Genomic DNA, 13,475 nt, shown 5'->3' on the forward strand with positions numbered 1-13,475 from the left:
ATTCGATACTGTTTCGGGTCCATAAACAGCACATATGTTTTTCACCACCATATAGGTTTCAAACGTGTTCTCGAGAATACATACCTCAGGTATAAAAGTTTAGGAAGACCGACCTTTTCGCTTACCTTTCAAGTTCGACACACCTGGCCTTCACAAAAACGAGAAATTAAGGATGCAGCTGCCTTCGTTTTATATATATATAGGAGTATGAAGATTGCTGTATATACAGGGTGAACGATATGAAGTGTTACCAACATCACACTGCTTGTATCTGTAAAACTGCACGTCAAAATTGTTTTAACGACAGTTCACTATATTGTTTATACGCCATCAAAAGTTTTGTTGAATTTATTTTTTTCTGTGATGGAATTCAAACGTAATAGTGTGATTGCGTTATATTTGGCTGGAAAATCACAAGAAGCCATTGTTCGTGAGCTCAGCTGCCTCAAGGTGAATAAAATGTTTGTGTATCGCACTATAAAACGTTACAATGATACTGGTAGCATTGCAAAACGCTATAGAGGTGGACCAAAAAAAACCGCAACAACGCCAGAAATGGTTCCGCGTCGAAGTGGAAGAAAAATGGCCAAAGAACTGAAAATATCGCAAGACAGCATTCGACGCATATTGAAAAATGGGCTCAAGGTCAAGGGTTACAAGTTCCAAAAAGAAGAGCAAAGGAGTTGTGGCGCTTGCACGAACGATGCGAATTTCCCAGCATTGTGTTATCTGATGAAAAAAATTTCCTAATTGAGCAGTTCATAAACACTCAAAACGATCGTGTTTACTTGACCGAACGCTCATACGAGAATTTGAGCCTACGTATGGCCACTCGAAGCAATTTCCAATCGCAAGTAATGGGCCGCAGTGACCACTAATGAGCGCTCTCCAATCGTTTTTATCGAGCCTGGTGTCAAAGTGAATGCGACTTATTATCGGGAAAATGTTTTAGAAGCTGCTTTAGAGCCGTGAATACGCAAACATTTCGGTCGTAGACCATGGACGTTCTAACAGGACTCGGCACCGTCTCATAAAGCTCGGGTGAACCAAGAATGGTTAAAAAATCATGTTCCATACTTCATTTCGTCCACACAATGGCTTTCGAATTCGCCAGACGCAAATCCGATGGACTATTCCATCTGGTCCATTTTGGAGAGCAATGTGAGGACTAAAAAATATGCCAGTATGGATGCGCTGAAAAAAGCGATTATACGAGAATGGGCCAAAATACCTCAAGATCACATTCGTGCAGCATGCAACTCATTTTTTGAGGCAAAAGGTGGTCATATTGAGCTAAAGTGAACATATATTAAATTTGTAATCATTTTCGAACAATTTTGTCTTTGAAATCAATAAAAACTAATTTTACACAAAAAAGTTATGGTGTTTTGAATAGGTAACAGTTCATATCGTTCACCCTGTATATACATATATCAGGTCAGTCCATAGGTTCGTGCGTATTTTACCCATAATCTCACTTTTGTACGATTTTGGCAAACAAAACATTATTCGCGGAATATTAGGGAACTATTTATATTTTCTTTGATATATTGTGCATTCAACAAGTGATTTCAATCGCGGATAGGGGCACGTGTTGTTAAAAAATAAAATGGAATCTTCGAACGCGTATAAGAAGCATATTTTGTATTTTTTTTATAAAAGTGGTAAAAATGTTCACGGAGAGGATAGCGTGAGGGTAGAACTGCGCAAAAGTAGTTTTCTAAATTCCGAAGTGGTAACTGCAACGTGGGGGATGCCTCGCGCGCTGGTCGTCCTGAAGTCTTTAACTCCGACGCCTTGCTCGACTTCAGAAGAGAGAGAATGTGTGTTCTCAACTGCTGCAACGGCTTGAAAATGAAAGTTTTGTTTGTACCGTATCGTTACTGGTGATGAAAAATGGGTCCTTTACAATAATCCCGTTCGCTAACGCCAGTGGGTAGATAAAGATGAAACACCAGAAGCGACCCCTAGAGATGGCCTTCACCCCAATAAGATTCACCTGTCTATTTGGTGGGATATGGCTGGTATTTTTTATTGTGAACTTGTGGAACCAAACCAAACGATAACTGCTGATTATTATTCCCATCAGCCATCAAGCCTGATTGAGGCACTAAACAAAAATCGACCGTCTTTAGTAAATAGACGCAAAGTTTTGTTTCACCACGACAACGCTAGACCTCATACCGCAAGGCAAACATTAGGCAAGCTGAACGAGCTCGGATGGGAGCTAGTGCCGCATCCACCACACTCTCCGGATATTGCACCTTGTGATTATCACCTTTTTCGTGGACTTCAATCCGATATGAGTAACATAAACTACTCCTCAAAAGAAGCTATAAAAAGGGATATCGAAGCGTATTTTGGCTCCAAGGACAAAAAATGTTTGAGCAGGGAATTAAAAATTTGCCTAATCGTTGGGAAAACATTGTAAATAATGAAGGAAAAAAATATTATTGATTAATAAATACTTTAAACATCTTTTTTATTAATTTAAAACCACCTTTAAAAAACGCACGAACTTATGGTCTGACCTGATACAATAAACGATGCAAAAAAGCATGTCATAATTTTTTTTTTAATTTTTAAATTAAAGAAAAACAAAATTTTTCACAAATTTGCTTAAAATAAAACTTTTGACACATAATTTATGCTAAAACTTATATAAAACTCTTCATAATATTTATAACCTCAGTTGTTTAAAAAAATCATCAATATCGAACCATATATTCTGAGGTGAACTTTAATCCCTCCTTAAACTGCCGCATCAATGGATCAGAAAACCCGCACTTGGTCGTCGATAAGCGCTACAGAAGCATGATAAATTATTTTTCGTGGCCTAAAATTTAATAAATGCACTTGAACGATCTTTGATGTCAGCAAAATGGTACACCATGTCGATATTTTGCGCCCCTAAAGTTTAGTGAATCAGCCGCCTCGGCGACGACAATTGCCACCTTGGAGCTGCGACTTGACGCCGCTAGACTATTTTTGTGAAGTGTGGCGAAGGACCGTTATTATGTGAGCAATCCATTAACGATGCAGCCGCTTAAAGCGAGTATCGAGCAAGCCATAAATAAACACTAAGGTTGCCGTGCCTCCCGATCTAAGTGAGAAGGTTATTTTGAACCGACTGCCACAAAAACTTAAGCTAACCTAAGCGTGAGGTATAGCCGGAGACTGTCACTAAAATCTGGGCAAACTGGCTTAACAAAATGTATTTATGAAATTGTGTGCCATAAATAATGGAATTGCTTTCTTTTTCGAATAAACAAACGAAATGCTTCGAAAAAAATTTATTTTTCTTAATTTTGTGTTTTAAGTTTTAAAAAGAAAGCACTTTACATACATACGTACATACATAAAATCTATTTTTCATTTAATGTATTACGAGCTCCACCTTTCTGCAGTCAAGAATTCCGTTTCCGCGAAATAAAGTTGTTCAAGCTTTTAAAATTAATATGTTTTAAATGTTTGAGCGAACTTTTAGTTTGTTTAAGTTCCAGCAGAGCGGCATTATGAATGCTACTAAAACGGTGTAAAACTTTTAAAATCATACTGAGGCAATGCTTGTGGCAAACCACCGCAAGTTAATTACCATTGTTATGTCAGTTGCTGCACAACGACTGCCGAAGCGTTCTGAGTGAGTGAGTGATCATTTTGGCTTTAAAGCGAAATGCAAGCGCAGCGCCAACAATAAGAACAACAGCAGTCACTCGCACTTGGAGTAATATGAATTAACTACGTTGCGCATAGTAAAGTTAAAAACTCGTTAAACTTTTGCGATTATTCGCAATGCTCTGCCGACATTTGCGTATTGAAAACTTTGCCTGTGACTGCATGCCACACTCATTAGCTTTGCAACTCCTTGCACGCATACGCCACAAACCACACCCACAGCTGTGTTCACAATAATAGCAGCGCAAAATATTCCAAATATTTAATTTTTTATTTTTTCTTATTTTTTATGAAAACAAAAAAATTCATATTGAATTTATGGAAAATTTTAATCATACCCATTGAAATTTGGTAATAATAAAGCGTAAGCTTTAATGTGGCTCATAAATCGAATTGATTTTTGAAAAAAAAAAACAAAAACCAATTATAGTAATTCAACAACAATGGGAGTATAGAAAAATCTAATTTCTATCAAACAGCCGTTTGGCATCTTAAGATCGTGATCTCTGATTGGCACTCCTGAGCGGCAACTAATATAATAAAATGCCTGGAGCAGATATCGCTAGAGGGAAGTGAATTGAATTAAATTTTACATGATAAGTTGGCAATGAAAATATTCTAGGCCCAATGGGTATCGTGATTGCTCACGGTGAACAACAAGGGGACGCGGCTTATAACTTCGAAGCAGTACTTGGAGCAATTTAAGCGAGAGCGGAATGAATTTTTGCGTCGAGTTGTCAGTATTGATGAAACCTAGATCCATCTTTAAGCAACAATCAAAACAATGGATTACTCTCGGCAGATCTGCTCCAAAGAAGAAGAATATAGTCCCATCGGCCGGAAAGATCCTGCCCATGATTGTTTTGGGATGCGAACGGCGTTATTCTTACGATTTTTTTAGAAAAAGGAAGAACGATCACGGGAGATTACTATGTACAGGGAGTTATTGGATCGCATTCATAAAAAATTGAATGAGACACGCCCACATTTGGCGAAAAAGAATGTGGTTTTCACCATGACAACGCACCAGCATATTCATCCGGAGTTGTCGCCGCCAAACTGCGTGAATTGCGTTATGAATTGCTGCCGCACCTCCCGTATTCACGCGATCTGGCTCTCTGCGATTTTTTTTTTTTGCTCCCTAACGTGAAAAAATGGCGAGCGGGAAAAAATTTATTTCGAACGAAGTCAATGCCGAGATAGAGACGCATTTTGGAGAGTTCGACAAATGCTATTTTTGGAAGGGGTTTAAAAATGGCCGGAGTGTTGGGAGAAATGTATCTTTCTAAAAGGGGACCATTCTATTCTATTCTATTCTATTTTATTCTATTCTATTCTATTCTATTCTATTCTATTCTATTCTATTCTATTCTATTCTATTCTATTCTATTCTATTCTATTCTATTCTATTCTATTCTATTCTATTCTATTCTATTCTATTCTATTCTATTCTATTCTATTCTATTCTATTCTATTCTAATCTCTTCTATTCTATTCTATTCTATTCTATTCTATTCTATTCTATTCTATTCTATTCTATTCTATTCTATTCTATTCTATTCTATTCTATTCTATTCTATTCTATTCTATTCTATTCTATTCTATTCTATTCTATTCTATTCTATTCTATTCTATTCTATTCTATTCTATTCTATTCTATTCTATTCTATTCTATTCTATTCTATTCTATTCTATTCTATTCTATTCTATTCTATTCTATTCTATTCTATTCTATTCTATTCTATTCTATTCTATTCTATTCTATTCTATTCTATTCTATTCTATTCTATTCTATTCTATTCTATTCTATTCTATTCTATTCTATTCTATTCTATTCTATTCTATTCTATTCTATTCTATTCTATTCTATTCTATTCTATTCTATTCTATTCTATTCTATTCTATTCTATTCTATTCTATTCTATTCTATTCTATTCTATTATATTCTATTGAATGCTATATCCAAGTTTGAGTGTTTGAACTACAAAGGTTTTCTTGAAAATTAAACTATATTAAAAAAAAAAATTGTACATAAAATAAATATAGTATAAAACATTGCAATACGTCGCGCTGTTATTATTGTGAACACAGGTGTACACAATTCATGAGCCTTTTATCTGGCAACTGTGGCCGTCATGGATTTTTTTTTTTTTTTTTTTTTCTCTTTTTTGTTACTAAATTATCAACTTGCTGCAGCGTAAATTTCCACTACCACTTCACCCTTGAGCGGCGTTTCTTTAATGGCGTCACTGCCAGTTTGTCGGCGTCATTGTAAAAGCCGCAGTGTTTCCTATTGCTGACAGCGTGCCACTATGCTCATGCACCTATCTACATATACACACAAATTTTAGTATATACTCGTACTTTTGCACTCAAATGCTGCGGAAATGCGCGCACACATAACCCACCTCCTGCTGTGCCGCGCTTCCCGCACTTGCCGCGTCTTCTTGCACAACTTTTCCAGTCATTTTGTATACTTAAAGTTTCTATTTACAATTTTCGGTTCGCTTTTCAATCAGCTAAGCCGCACCATTGCCTCATTTCCGTTTGCTGTCGCTCCACCAGCCAACTCGTTTGTTTTAACACTTCTCCATCGGCCTCATGCATCCACCTTCCGGCAAACACCACGACCAAAAGTCATCGCTACTTTCGCACTTTTGCCTGTTTGTCTTAATTTAAACTACAATCATGAAATGCTATACCCAACTCATTTCAATTTTCCAAAGGCATCGGTTAGCATTTTGTGAAATGGTGCTGAAAGCGCGCTGAGGCATATTTTAAGTCCTGTTAGTGAAATGGTAACTAGCACTTTAATTGCCTGCAAAAACTTTGACAGCAATGCTCAATTGGCTGCCAAGCCCAACGCCCATATCCTCCTCTTGTCTTTACACTTGCCTCGCCAATGAGCGAAGCACAAGTAGTCAACCAAGGCGTTGCTCTTTTCTTCCTTCCTGCTTATTTTGCTCTATTCAACTTTAATGATTTGTGTTGCACGCAGACAAAAGGATATTTGTTGTATTTGTATTGACCGCAAATTGCACAAACACTTTTCTAAGCCATTATCTAGTTTTTTTCCAATTATTCATGAATACAATTTGCGTATTTAGGGCGAAAATTATGCATTTAAATGCCTAAGAATGCGGTTAGCTAAATGTTGCAGTACTTTAATGGCTACATCACGCATCACTGCAAATGATATAGTTTAAGGGGTTAGGGGTAGTCAGAGGCCCGAAAAAATGATGATTTTCACGAATTTTTTTTTGCTACTTAATTAATTAATTTAACAAAAATAAAAACATAGCATAAAAACATCATGTTTTAACTTGACTTCACCAAAACTTCAAAAAAAAATTAATAATTGCAAAAGTTATCGCTGTTTGTGTGAAGCCCGTTTCTCCAGAAGTCCCTTGCGGTGAACATCACAAGTCCTTGCAGATTCATCTAAAACCAATCGGACAAGAAAAATTAGTTTTATTAATAGATAATCTTGTGCCTGATCGAAGCTTTTTTTTTCAAAATGAACAAAATGGCGGCCTCAGAAAATTTTTTCCAGATTTTAGAGAAAAAAACCAACAGTTAATTGTTAAAAAAAAATCGAAATTTTTGAAAAAAAAAATCCTTCGATCAGGCACAAGTTTTTTATGTTTTTCAAAAGCTGTATAAATTTTATTGAAATCTACGTAGCGGTTTTTAAGTTACAGTGTTCACCAGTTTGAAAAACATAGTTTTGAGAAAAACGCATTTAAAGTTTTGCTATCGGCTCCGGAGCGGCCGAGCGCCCTTTGTTAATTGTTGAATAACTTGAAAAGTATTTGTCGGATTCACTTCAAATTTTTACACAATATTTTTAAAGCATTATACTTTAAGAAAATGCAAAAAAAAAAATCAATTTTTTGAAAATTCTGACTACCCCTAACCCCTTAAGAGTCAGAATTTATTACCAAACTCCACAATCAAACAGAAATATTTCTAAACTATGCTTTAAATTTTGCAACTAGTCTCTCTCGGGAAAGTAAAATCAATTAAAAATAGATTGAATACAGCAATACTTGCGCAAGTACTTTGAAATATATAATAAATAAACTTATTTTATTTGAGAAGACTGCAAAAAGTAGTATCAGTAAGTAAAAGTATTGTCTATGAAACAAATGCAGTGACCATCTCAACACTAAGAGAAAATATCGTGCGATAATGACATCTCGACATCACTTCTCCAGCGAGTGGCACTGAATGTATCCGACGTAATAGTCAAGATTTAGAGGAAATATAATAAAAAAATCGAACTTTTCTTTTTTGTAGTAATTCTTGAAACCATTAGGTATTCTTATTTAGCTCCAAATTCTGCCATGGCACACCTTTTTTAAGTCCCAGCCTAATTTATAATAATTGTGACATTACTCATAATAATAATACAATAGAATTCATAAAAAACGAAGAGCAATAAAGTGCAACAATTAGCGTTATACAAAGCATAAATACGAAAACATTTATGACCTTTGAGAGACCTTTTTGGCAAGTTATAAAACTTAAATAGCAAACATAAAGCAAGGACTAGCACATTGAACACCCCTAACATAATTTAAGTGAGCACAAAAGCAGGTGAGATTTTAAGGTATTGAGGTATGAGTTACTAAGGAATGGCCAGATAAATTTACTAAATCTTGGTTATTTCGCTAAATGATGTAGTAAGCTTTCAACGACTTAAATGGCTGTAATGGCGGCAAAACAAAACACTAACAAAAGCAATAAACAACGACAAACTAACGTACTTGTAGATAAGGCCAGTGGTGCGTATACGTAACCTGTGATTTAGTTGCTTGCGAAAGAATCAAGCGTTGGCGTTGACATTTTCCACGCTTTAAAGTATGCATCCAAAATACTAGAAGATTTATGTTAATAGCCATGACTGCATAATAGGTGGCTATGCGTTAATTTGTGGAATTCGCCAAATGAAAATGCTTTCTGCAAATGCCACCAAGTAAATTAATTTATGCCCGCGAAAAATTCAACCAAAAGAAGTAATGATAATTAAACTCACTGCTTCCATTACCAAAAGTAGCGCTCATAGCGTATGATAAGGTAAGACATAAAAACAAATGTGCGTTCCTTTATGTGTGTGGTGAAAAGAGGTTTGGCTATATAGTGGAAAGTGTCACAATGAAAACAATGCCGCCACTCAGCCAGTCATTTTAAGAGTGTAAGAAAATAAATTTCGAACCGCAACATCGGCGACATAAATCAGCTGAAAGATTTACGAGGATTTTTTTTTTTTGTTTTGCTTCAGTGATATGCGAGCTGTTGCTATAAAGTAGCGACGAGAAAGTGCGACAGCCCAGAAGAGAAGGTGGAAGATATAAGAAGTTAGGTTAACTGGCAGTGGTTTTCATACAAATGAATGGGAATGTCACACCAATAGACCGAATGAAAGGAAAGGCAGCATGAAACAACTACAAAAAGTAGATAAGTGATCAGATTTTGGAGCATGAAGATGAGTCGGATGTGCTTACGACACGTAGTGGCAGCGAGCGAATGTTTAACAAGGGTTGCCGCTGATACGTATGGCATATCCAACAAAAGTGAGTGCTTTACAAAGCGTCAAATGAGCGCTTTACAAAGCAGCCAAAAAGTGCACGGAATTTATCAATAAAATGAAAACGCCTCAATTATTTATTGGCTTTTATTTCATTGTCATTAAAGTAGTCACTATGTATAGTGACCACCGCACTAGGAATATCATTATTGGATTCCAGGACTCCGATCTTTCTTTCTTACGAAGCAAATGAAGTGGAGTCTGCAAAACCACTTTTATAACAGAAAAACAACACTGAAAATCACTTTTGCGGCAAAAATTAGTTAGATGTTGCATGCTCAATTTTCGATTTTTTAAATGACTGAAAAATTAATATATGAATAATATTAGAATAGTACAAATGAACGGCCATTCACCCTAGGTATGTATGTAAATAATAAAATGAGGTTGCGACTTTGTCATTTCAAGTTCAAACTATACATATTTTATAGGTTTTGTGCCTCACAAACTGAAGTAGTATTTTTTTTTTTAATAATCCAATAATTTTCACTTTGAATAAAAAAGTATATTTAAAACCCGTTTATTTATTATTGATTACGGGGTAGGAGATCTTCTCAAACAATATTGGTACAACTTTCATCGAGTTAAGTTGTAAAATACTACTCGTACATATCCAACTACTGGACCTAATCCGGGTATCCGGAGATTATAATAATCAAATTCCGAAAATCCCGAAATCGTAAAAATCGAAAACATGTACATCCCTACTCCACACACACACCAGTACTTCCAAGTAGTTGTAAAACATTCTCACTCCTGCAATAGATTCTCTTTTACGCCTCTATCTGTTTTTTTTTTTTTTTTACCTGTATCTAGCCATCTATAATGTCTTGGTCAAAAAAAAATTATTCTTGAATGAGAACAAGCGCTGCTATTTGTGCATAAACGTCAGCCCTCTAAGCACTCGCCGAATCTTGACCCGTCTTATGACCAAAGCATCGCATATAACTACGGCGCCACTAAATTTGAATCGCCCTGCACGGGGAATTTTTTGAAATAATCTGCATACATTTATGTAACATAAAAATAGTAGAAAAGAAAAAGTATTTCTTCACCTAATTGAAAGCTAAGATTTGTCTAGGATGAATACTACGTATGGAGCAGAGCTAAAGTTTTATGAACACGGATCACTTCATCGCAAGTTAAACGACCGCCCTAGCACAAAGGTTTGGTGCGCAGATTCCAGTCTCTATGCGTGGAACACCAAAATGATAAAACAAAAGTGCGTGTAGGGTAGTACACATAACAGAAGTGAAACTGTCAAGGCAGACAAAGAAAGAGGGAGAGACCCGAGAGAGAATGAGAGAGAGAAAGAATATATATATAAATAAATTCTCAACATTTGCAGAGAATACAAATAGACAAAATTTACAAAAAACGGAGAAAACTACTGGTGTAGATAAACGCCGAACACAAACCGTGGCAACAACGCGCATTACGATTCTAGCACCGCAGCAACGGCACAAATTACCGCAAGGCAATGCCAAAAAATCCGACGCCGGAATGAATAGCATTTTACAGTACGCACAAGCACCAGCCAGGACACAAAATAAGCGGCAAAAAGTAGGCCCAAAAAAATGTCAAAAAATGGGTACTAAAACACGCCCCAAACAGTAGGCGCCAAGGAAATATAACGCTAAAAAGTAGGCACCAAACATATATTTCCTACCAGTTTGCACCAACAAAAAAGCGCCAAAAAGTTATGTATCACTAGAAATTAGCTACCACAAGGAAAAACTTAGGAAAAATAGCCTAAAATGTATCTAAGATATATATAAGGTATAGCTCTCTCTCTCCTTTTCCTCTATGTTATATAATTTTTCTCTCTCGCGGAACGAAAATGCCCAAAACGTTGCATGGCCATTCTCGCTCGTCCATCGACGCCTAAGACGTTTCACTTCAAAAAGTTATTTCTAATAGCGATCGTCTCTCGGCAGGCAATGGCACACCTTCGAAAGTGTTTCGGCCAAGAAAACGTTCCTTGTTAAAAAGTAATTGCCGTTCGGAATAGGCTTAAAACTGTAGCTCACCCCACAAATAAGAGGAGAAGCTTAGGTGTAGGCGAGGTGTGGTGGTTAGGTGTGGCAATTCTCGTTTGTTAACAATGTAGTGGAGGGCTAAGGAAAATTGCATTGCAGTGATTGCATTACAAAAGTGTGGTAAAAGGCAAGTGAGATTTACGAATAGCTGAAAAAACTTAGTATTTCTAAAATGCTTGATTACCGCACGATCAATCGGTTTTCCCAAACGTACGAAGTGACAGACAGAAGTCGCGTGGTTCAAACCAGTGCAGCCATGAAAGCCGTTCAAGAAAGAATTCGCAGAAATCCTATTAGAAAGCAGAAAATCATGTCCAGGGAAATTAATGTATCGACTAGATCCATGTCAAGACTAATTAGAGATGTTCTCCACATGAAAGTCTTCTATCGTTCAACTGGTCCTCTTTTGACAACACCCATGAAGAAAATTAGACTCGACCGATGCAAGCAGCTTCTACGGTGGCACGCGGACAGATGCCATGAAAATATTCTTTTCACAGATGAGAAAAATTTCATTTCAATTTTTTGTTAATAAGCAAAACCACAAAATCTATGCTTAAGCTTCCAAAGACGCAAAAAATGTAGTTCCAAGGGTTTAGCTGGGTGTTGGTTTGTTTGGGAGTGTCTTGCAAAGGCGTTACATCTATTCAATTCTGTGAAAACTGGTTAAGACCGGGGCAAAATTATACCAGGAGGATGCCTTAAGAGACGAAATCAAGGTGTTGAGCAGAACTCTCTTCACAGGAGAGCGTTGAATCCTCCAACAAAATTCCGTTCCAGCCTTATGGGCTGAGCAAAAACCACCCATCAGTGGCAAAAACAATATCTCTGGGTTCATTGCCGCAGAAGATTGGTCATCTGAAAGCCTAGATCTGAATCCACTGGACTAGAGTTTGAAGTCAAAATTGGAGATCAAGGCCTATCGAAGATCTCACAGAAACTTGGAGAGTCTCAAACAGCGGTTCGAGCAGCAACGTCAAAACCCATTGTAACCGTGCGTGCTATAACAACTGATTGGCATAGCCATTTAAAAAAAATTTTAGTGAAAAGTGAAGATTTGATTTTTTTTTAATAAAGGGTGATTCAATTTTAAGGGCCGATGTTGAATGTAAACCACACGTAAACGTAAAGCTTTTTGTCTGCATTTCATTTGACATTTTTCAATCCTAGATTAACGCAATTTGAATCATGGAAAGATACACAATCGAGTGGCGCGTTAAAGTTATTCAGGCTTATTATGAAAACGGGCGTTCAAATCAAAATGCATATCGCGCACTTCGTGAAGAAAATCATCTTCACTGATGAGGCACATTTTCCACTCAGTGGATTCGTCAATAAACAGAATTGCCGCATTTGGGCGAATGATAATCCAAGAGTGATTGCCGAAAAACCAATGCACACACAAAGAGTGACTGTTTGGTGCGGTTTATGGGCCGGCGGCATCATTGGGCCGTATTTTTTCCAAAATGAGGCCGGTCAGGCAGTTACTGTGAATAGTGTTCGCTATCGTGAGATGATAACGAACTTTTTATGGCCCGAATTCGAAGATATGGATGTGAATGATATGTGGTTTCAACAGGACGGTGCCACTTATCACACAGCTAACGAAACAATGGCTCTTTTGCGCATCTCTCTTTGGGGTTATTTGAAGGAAAAGGTGTACGTCGGTAAGCCAGCAACATTTCAAGAGCTAAAGGATGAGATAATTCGGCACATTGACGGCCTAGAACCTCAATTATGACTCAGCGTCATCGAAAATTTGGACCATCGGATGGAGGTGTGCCGACAAGGCAGCGGCGGCCATTTGTCCTATATTTTGTCTTATAAGGTCTTATAATTTCTGTTCCAGTATTTCCGGTTTGTCTGATGCCATGCGATGAAATCGTAAACTAATTAGTGTTGTATTTGTAATCCGACTTTTCTTTCTTTTGTTTGAAGGCAACTTAGGTGTTCCCTAAAGAAATGTACTTACAAGAAAATAAAGAAATTCCCAGAAATTTCAAATCAAATTTAAAACCGCTTAATGGAAAAAAATGGTATATCTTGTGGTGTCGCGCTAGTAATGGCGTACATAAAAGCAGCGAATGGCTTTGCTCAGGTTTTTACTGTATTAGCATGTTTCACATCAACAGCCTCTTAAGTATGTATGTACAGCTCAATATGTACAGCAA

Source organism: Anastrepha ludens, chromosome 4 (assembly GCF_028408465.1).
Source record: "Anastrepha ludens isolate Willacy chromosome 4, idAnaLude1.1, whole genome shotgun sequence".
In the NCBI taxonomy this organism is placed as follows: Eukaryota; Metazoa; Arthropoda; class Insecta; order Diptera; family Tephritidae; genus Anastrepha; species Anastrepha ludens.